Here is a 9,150-nt window from a genome sequence, read left to right as displayed (position 1 = left end):
CTGGCGTGGGAGAATCATGGCGACTCTCTGACTCAGCTTCTTTCTCCCAGCATCCTGTTCTGTTTTCTCTGCCTACCTATGGGTTGGCCTATGAAATGGGCCTAGGCAGTTTCTTTATTAATAAGAAATCATTCCCACAAGTTCCCTCTGCATGAAAGATGTCGGTGAAACATGCTTGTGGTCTCTGATACTGTTGAAAAGTATCGCAGGGGCTCATCAATGTAGATAATTAATTTCCTCACCCATCAGTCACGTTTTAAAAGCATTTCTTGTACCAGGCCCTGCATCTAATGCTGAGATTACAAAACCTAGGAAGACTAAGTCTATACTGCCCTGTGGTGGGATATAGCCACATGTATTATATGTATATGTGTATACATACACACACCATGTATGTATGTATGTATGTATATATATATATAGTTTTGTTTCACATGCTGGAGATCATACCTAGGGAATTTACATAGGCCAGTCAAGTGTTCTACCACTGACTTACGCTAGCCCCAGTCCAGCTTGTCCTGATTAGAATACAGACGGCATTATTTAGAACGCCCAAGTTGTTGAGCGAGTTCCTTTTCCACTCTTCCTGAACTGGTCCTCCATCTTTCTACCTCGCATGTACTTGAGAAAAGATACCTTTTTGCGGCATTTGCAAACTAGATGGGAGCGGCCTTTGCACCCCTTATACTTTGGCATCTTCTTGGGTTTCCATCAGTCCGCAGCTTTTCCTATTAAGAGGCATTCGAGCATCTAAATTTCCATGTGTCTTAAATCATCACAGTGTTCTTTCCCCTTGCTTGTCAGTTCAGACGAACCCAGGCCCAGTGGTCCCTATGGCTGTATGTCATAGCAAGATGTTCTGCCTGTGTTTGTAAGTACAGCAGAGAAGTAAAACTCTTTTGTAGTAGAAGTGGAGTTTTTATTGGAATGAAAATAATCATGCTGTTTAATGTTGAGGCTTAATGTTTACAGCAGCCAGCTTAAGGACCTGGTCTTTGTACTTTTGAGAATTTGAATATATAAAGTCAATAAAAAGGAGGTCCGGTTCTAGTTACATGTAAATTTAGCATCCGGGAGAGGATTTTTACGTTGGAGCTGAGTTAATACTATTTTATAAGGGAACAGAAATGAAGTGCTCTGAGTTGGTTTAACTCGTTAGAAGGCTCTCTGAGAGGCTATAGCTCCTTTTGGTAACCTCATTAGCTTTCTTTATAGGCGCAGTCTGTATTATTGTAAAGTCTGAACAACATTTAGCTGCCTGAGTTTATTAGGAGGGAACTCTGCTAGGCTCTGACATCCTGGCAGTTTCAAAAAATGGAGGGAAATCTCCTCACTGTCATTCCCAGGGCTCTGCCAGGTTTTCTCTTTTCTTTTCTTCTCCCTTGTGCTTTCATCATACAAGCGCTTTTGGAACTGTTTTTTTTTTGTTTTGTTTTGTTTTTGTTTTTTTTTATTTTATTTTTTTAGTGAAAATGTTCTTATAAAGGCAACAGACAGTTACTTTAAAAAAAAATCATTAAATCAGATGAATTGAAGGTACGTGGATTTTTTTTTTTTAATGCCCAAACTAGGAAAGTGCTGTTCTGGTGAGATGTTTTGTCAATACCAAAAGCTCTTTTAAAGGCTGCTCGTGTGGACGGAACACAGGTATACACTGTACAGTAAGTTTGCTAGAGTAGTGTAAACAGTTCCGTTCTTCAGCCAATGCCTTACACGAGGACCGGAAGTTTCATTCACATTGAGAGGGGGACTCTTCTTCCAGAGAGGGCGGTCTTGTTACATTGTTACAGCATATACTCACAGGACCTGAATTCTCATTCACATGGGGGGGGGGCTCTTCCAGAGAGGGGCAGTCTTGCTACATTGTTACAGCATATACTCACAGGACCGGAAGTCTCATTCACATGGGGGGAGGCTCTTCCAGAGAGGGGTGGTCTTGCTACATTGTTACAGCATATACTCACAGGACCGGAAGTCTCATTCACATATGGAGGGGGCTCTTCCAAAGAGGGGCGGTCTTGCTACATTGTTACAGCACATACTCATCTCAGCCAAATGCCAAGGAGATCTCAGAGCTCGTTTGTTTTTAGTCGTTAAGCCTTTTTCACTCTGCTGCTGTCCTAATGTAGTTCAGCCAGTTTTCATTCCCTTTCATTTCATTTAAGATACATTTTTTTTCTTTGACTTAAAATCATGATGCTTAAAAAACTAAGCCTAGCCACTTGGGTGGCCCACACCTGTCACCTTGTACTGTGAGGCGGAGGCAGGGGATTACAAGTTTGAGGCCAATAGCTAATTGCCTAACTGTGTCATGGAAATATGGAAACCTGTTTTTAGGTCTGAGGTCATTGCCAGTAGACTGTTAGGAGTGGTATTCTACATGCATTTTCCCTCTCTGCCTTCATTTTCCCCTGGTTCCTCCCTTGCTCAGATTTCTCCACATGGTCCCCTGTCTGAGGACAGTGAGTCCAACTTTCATTCTATGCGTGGAAGCAGGCTTGGTTGGTTCCACACTTGGAACGTGAGTCTGATGCTCATTGTGTAGCTCTGGCAGCCACAGAATTGTGACCACCTGTCGTGGTGGCACGGTTCCCACACACACCATGATGTGCCAGTTTCGCTTGGCGGAGCTGCCAGGCAGAGGGTGGTGAAGAGGGCTAGCTTGTACAATGTGCTGCTTTTGCTGAAAGGAGAGCTTCCCTCTGGAAGGAGTGCCAAGTCGGAGGCACATGCTTCATTAAATTGGTCACATCTGTTGGCACTTGTGGGTGTTAGTGCTGACAAGTGTCTTTCTGCTGGTTGGAGGTTTTCCCTCACCCCTTCAGCATTTGCCTCCCTTAACCTAAGGGACCGATGCGACTTAGATAATAGAGACACGGGCCGAGGCAGGGGGAGCGTGATGAGGCACACCCTTCACGTTCTGAATCTTAGGCTGTCAGTGTTGGTTGTGCCTGGTAATTGTCCTGGAGAGTGATCTTACTTGAGGTGAAAGATACAGGATGGCTACAGATGGTTCTGTCCTGCTCTCCTGCAGTCTTCTGAGCTTGAGCTTAAAGTCTAGTAGTCTGGACAAAGTTGGGGCAGTGAACTCCAGTAAAGATACTTGTATAGAGCTGTATACAAGTTAGAATTACCTGTCTTAAGGAGACTTTATTCCTGCACAAAGATATTCATAAATGTAAACGTATTAGAGGTAACATTTGCTTCAAGGTTTATATTTACTGTTTCCCACAGTTGCTTCAAAATTTAAAATTAATCCATTTTCCTTATAATGTATTTTTAAAAAATTAAATGGCCTCTTACATGTTAGGAATACTTCCATCCTAAAGATATTTCAAGGCTAATTTAAAAATTTAAAGACTTGAGTTCTAATTGTATTTGTTTACACTGAGAAGATTACTAACTTCTTGGTATTATTGCATAATTACATAAGAAATGTGTCAATATAAAAGATTTCTAATAGGGGCTGGAGAGATGGCTCAGCGGTTTAAAAGCATTAGCTGTTCTTCTAGACTAGAGGACCTGGGTTCAATTCCCAGCACCCACATGGCAGCTCACAGCTATTTATAATTCTAGTTCTAGGGGATCCGAAACCCTCACACAGAGTATATACAGGCAATACACCAGCGTACATTAAATAACTAAATCTTTTAAAAAAAAGATTTCTAATAAACATGGATCTAAAAGAAATAGTTACCTCAGTGTTATGTGCAGAGTGGCCTAGTGTTTCTGTCCCTGTTCTGAGATGTTCATACTTGGAATGAGAGTTGTTAAAAACAGCCTTAGAAACAGGAAGTCCAAATTCACCTAGGTGATGTTTCCTCTTGGCCATGATTAGCAGTAGTAGCTTTGACAAAGCAAGATTAGAAGGAAATCTTAGTTTAGGGGATTGCATGGATAAAACTACACTAGATGGGGTTGTCCCAGAACTCAGAACCAGTTTCCCAGTTTAGGTTTTTACCCACCCCTGGTGGTAAATAGAAGCATTGTGCTAATGCTGTGAAGGCTGGTTGACCTTGGTTTATAATGAATGCACAGATACACTCCGTGTTTGTAAAGAAGACCCCCCTTGACTCAACAGACATGATTTTAAAGATTTATTTATTATTTTGTATATGTGTCTGAGTGTCTGTATATGCACTGCATGTAGGCAGGCACGTGTGTGCAAAACCCAGAGGGTGTGGAGTCTTCTAGAACTGGAGTTGCAGGTAGTTGTGAGATAGATGCCTCATAAGGGTGCTGGAAATGAATCCTGGGTCCTTGGAAGAGCAGCAAGTGTTCTTAACCACTGAGTCATCTCTCCAGCCCCAGACAATGGGGTTTTCAAAGATTGAGCTTTCTAGTTTAGATTCTGGAAGACACCCTAGCACGTGTGCTTGCTTAGTTATATCACTCCAGATAAAATACAGGTAACTCTGTAGCAAAGAATAGGTGAGAAAAAAAAATTGTATTTAACTCAGCAGATTCGTTTCATACTTTGCAAGATTTCAGAGGTTTGGTTGGAAGACAGACGTAGCAGTGTGCGGGTCATCTCAGCTGTGAGCTGAGACTCCCTGATCCTGGGGTCTGCAGACACTGCCATGTAGTGGAGCGAGAACCAGGGTCTGCTGGTCCCTTTCAGTTTCCTATGTTACAGACAGAGACAAGTGGTCTGGAGGTGTAGCTTAGTTGGTAGAGTGCTTGTGTATCTATCGCTCACAAAGCCCTGAGTCCAGTCCCCAGTTCTCCCTGAGCCAGCCCTGTAATCTCGGCACTTGAGAGGTAGAAGAATGAAGATCAGAAATCCAGGATCACCCTCTGCTACATAGGGAGACCAGGCTGGGATATGAATCCTGTCTGGGGGAACAAAAAGGAGATGAATTCCAGTCTATCAAAAAAATATAATGTTATATAGAATCAGCATAAAATGTGAGACATTTTATATTAGTTTTTCATCTAGAGTCCTCAGAATCTCAGCTGGGACTAGGTACATTTCAAGTGCTTGTTAGCGTTAATTGACTTGCTTCTAGGTAGTGGCGAGTCTGGAGTGTGGCTCTCCGCAGGTGAAGCTGTCTCTGGGTTAATAACTGACCGTGGAAGGGTTGCCTTTGATCTGAAATTGCCACTAATTTCAGAGGCAATACCTAACGGTGAATAGCGAATGGCGTGTCTGTAACGCAATGGTTTTTGTCCTGGGTGTGTTACATCAGAAGCCTGAGAGAGGATGCAATGAAGGAAGGGGAGCGGGGACATTTTGGGGCTTTCTCCCGCTGTGATGAAGCATGACCAAAGCAAGTTGGAGAGGGAAGGGTTTGTTTCAGTTTACACTTTTACCTCACAGTCCATCCTTGTAAGAAGTCAGGGCAGGAGCTCAAGACAGGAACCTAGAGAGAGGAGTTGAAGCTTAGTGGCTTGTTCCTCCTTGGTTACTCAGCCTGCTTTTCATACGACCCATGACGATGACACTGCTTAGAATGTGCTGGCCTTCCCAGTCGACCATTAATCAAAACAATACGCTGCACACTTGCCTTCAGACCCAGCTGGTGGCGGCAGTCTCTCAAATCAGATTCCCTCCTCCCAGATAGGTCAGGTTTGTACCAAATTGACAAAAACCAACCCAGCCCAGGGCATGAGCAGTATAGTACAATCGTGGGCTGACTCTGGGGAAAAGCGTGATGAAGCCATGGGCTGTTTTCTGTTGTTCTTATACATTAAGGCTACGTTAGCCAGCCGTGAAGATGGATGTTTGGAATTCTAGACTAGATGAATGGAACATGATTCCTTCATTTCCACAAGCCCGTAGTATTTAGCTTTGTGTTAACAGGGTGCCTTCAAGGGTCACCCTCTGCATGTTTTAAGGGGGGACCTCCCCCATGGGGGAAAATTCATCCATATTATATTTAAGTAAAACCCAAAGTAAATCTGTTTTTCTAGAAAGATATGTAAAATGATCAGGGGATGTGCTTTTAAAATTAAGAATTTGGGAAGTCATATATGTTTTGGTGAGAATGCTTTATAAAGCAAGTTCATAAAAATATAAATAAGATAGAATTGGTGGTGAAAGCCAAAGCTCTGCAATTTCAGGATGGCTGTACTAACTATATAAGTTCATTTGAGACACACATACTAATCTCACTGTATGCTTTTCATTTGCAAGTTCTTTACATGGGGTTTTAATAATTAAAAAAATGAAATCCAGGTCACATGTTGAGGTAGAACAGAAATAGGTGTATTGACAGTTATAACTATAGGACAGTTAGGCTTAAGGGTAGTGGACACAGTTTCAATGGACTGAGGCCGACTGCAGCTCCCCATGCTGGGCTTGGAACATACAAATCCTCAGATTGGGATCCTTTTTAGCATGGTAGCTTTTGGTTATGGTGGTGGTTCTGATTGTGATCTTTTGGCATTTTTGTAAGGAAAGCCATCCTTCATTTGTTTGATAGAACTAGGTAAACATGTAATGGATTTTTACTGGAGAAATGTTGACTTCTAGGCCCTCTGCCTCTGAACAGCCCGGAGCTTAAGCCGAGAAATTCAGAAAAGCAAGCTTGCGCGTAGTGTAAGAGTAATATTCCTAATGGACCAGCTTCAGTGAAATGGGCTGTGTTAGGAGACGCTCGCTCATGCCTGTGCTGAAGTTACTCGAGTCTAGGCCAGGTGGCCCCCTGCTGGAAGCATCCTGGAAAGGATCCTCCTTCATCCACCCGACATGTGTTTCCACTCAGAGTCAGCTGGGTACTGCGGCTTTCTGGTCAGTACAGTTCTCAGTGGCTCCTCTAAGCCAGGCAGGGTGCCGGCAATGTAGCTGACCGCAAGCTTGCTGCCAGACAGGGATGATGGTGTGGGTCCATAGAGTGTCCAGAAGATCTGGGAGGCATGTTAAAAGGGCTCATGACTTGCTAGTTGCCATCCTTAGGATTTCTGACTCAACAGGCCTGGATGGGTTGTAATTCTACATTTTTAGCAACGTCTAAGCTCAGACTCCAGGCCCTCAACCTGAGTAGTGCCGGTGGTTTAGGCCTATGGTTTCCCAGCTGTGGTTCCTCCCATCAATGCCATTTGGCAATATCTGTAACACATTTGGTTAGAGATGCTTCTGTTGTCTAGTGCACATAAAATTTCCTGCGATATGTAGCATTGTCCCTGCAGCAAACCATCAACCAACAAATGTCTAATTTTGAGTAATTCTCGTTTGGGGCAGTAACAAAAACCCAGACTCTATACTATACTGAAGAATGTCCTGATGGATTGGGGGTTATGGTTATGCAGTTTATAGGCTGTGTCTCCTCCTCATTTAATCTGGGGTGTCAGTTAGGGACACCTACCCACAGGCAGTTGGACAGGCAGGCCACTTGCTGTTGTAACTGCAGCAAAGCAAGTGAATTTGCAAGGGAGACTGGCTGGGAGAACGGGGGTGTGGCTTCACAGCTTAAGTGACATTTGACAGCTTCATAAGAAGGGTAGGATTTTGCCAGAGGCATACTAGCCCAGGGGAGTGGGGAAAGCAAAGCAGAGTGGGAATCTGTTGAGTTGGCTACTGTGCCTGGGATTGAATATAGACCAGGAAAGCCAGAGGGGTGCCAGGTGGTGACAGTAGCAAGGCCACTAATGAAAGCCATACTCACAAGGGTTACCCTAAGCCTGAAGGCAACAGCAGGTGTTGGTCCTGGCAGAAAATGGTGCTGCTCATGCTTTTGTGAGCTTCCAAAGGGTTCAGCTAGCTATAGCCTTCATCATCTTAAAGGGCGTCTTAGCCCACACGCAGAGGGCATGAGGTTGAGGTCACCTCTGGCGTACTTCGGGTCCTGGTGATTATTGGCAGGACATGAAAGACTTACATCCTGGGGCTTTGCCAATCAGTCCTTCATAAATCACAAGACTTATATCCCAGTCAGGGTATGCACATGCATGTACACACGTATGCGTACACACACACACACACACTGTGCTGGTTTCTGCAGTGAGCACTTCAATGAGAACCGTGGTGTACCTTAGTCAGGGAATGTACATGCACATGTGCACACGTGCGTGCACGCGAGCACACACACACACACACACACTGCCAGTTTCTGCAGTGAGCACTTTAATGAGAACCGTGGTGTACCTTAGTCAGGGTATGCACATGCATATATGCATGTGTGCACACACACACACACACACACACTGCTGGTTTTTGCAGTGAGCACTTTAATGAGAACCGTGGTGTACCTTAGTCAGGGAATGCACATGCACACATGCATGCATGTGTGCGTGCTCGCACACACACACACGCACACTGTGCTGGTTTCTGCAGTGAGCACTTTAATGAGAACTGTGGTGTACCTTAGTCAGGGAATGCACATGCACACATGCACGCGTGCACACACGCACACACACACACACGCACACTGTGCTGGTTTCTGCAGTGAGCACTTTAATGAGAACTGTGGTGTACCCTAGAAACTGCTCTCTCTGCTTCACACATTTTGTGCCAGGAGGATTCACCAGCCACTCCCCTTGACTATTGTGTTGGAGCCCCATAGAAATCCCATCGCACTGACCTGAAGAAATGGTGGTTTACATACAGTGTTTTATCAGCTGCCCCTGTGGTTTCTACAGTGTCAAGTGATTTTTTTTTAAATGTTTCATGTTTGATCTGGTTTTTATAGTTACATATGGCTAAGAACTTGGTTCTACAGTGAAAAGTACGACTTCCTCCCCAACTCTATTTTTTCTTTGCTCACTAATTACAATAGTCAGTTTCTTATGTATATCGAGAGGTATGTTTTGCCTTCATGTGGTTTATAGCATAGTGGCAAGTCATTTCCCTATAGGTTTTCCGTCTCTCCTGAGATGGGTTCATTGCCGTATCTTAATAGATGGGGGGAGTAAGTAGAAGTAGCTTGTAAGGTGCTGTGTGTTGGTAGTGAAAGAGAAGAAGTTAGATGTAAAGTCCATGTGGTGGTACCCGGCAAGCGAATGATTGGTTCTCCCAAGAAGATGTGGTTGTTTATTTACTTCTGTGGGGACCGAGGGCTTCAGAGAGGGGTCAGGGGTGACGCCCGCTTGTGATACCGAGACTTCTTCAAGCTGTTCAACACAGGTCACTGGATTGTATTTTCTGTTGACCACAGAGGGTGTACACCTGCCTCCTCAGAAATCAGTTTGGCCACTGTCCCTGCCCTCTGG

General features: G+C 44.2%; 1 protein-coding gene across 2 annotated transcripts in view; it reads left to right on the top strand.

The window, feature by feature from the left end:
- The window catches only part of Tmtc4 (transmembrane and tetratricopeptide repeat containing 4), a 57,493-nt gene that overhangs the window by 20,369 nt on the left and 27,974 nt on the right, over positions 1 to 9,150 (top strand). The gene's annotated exons all lie outside the window — the stretch shown is intronic.

The sequence above is a fragment of the Microtus ochrogaster genome, chromosome 17 (genome assembly GCF_000317375.1).
Source record: "Microtus ochrogaster isolate Prairie Vole_2 chromosome 17, MicOch1.0, whole genome shotgun sequence".
NCBI classification, from domain to species: domain Eukaryota; kingdom Metazoa; phylum Chordata; class Mammalia; order Rodentia; family Cricetidae; genus Microtus; species Microtus ochrogaster.
Note: the sequence above shows the minus strand (reverse complement) of the source record. Positions and strands in the feature narration are given on the sequence as shown.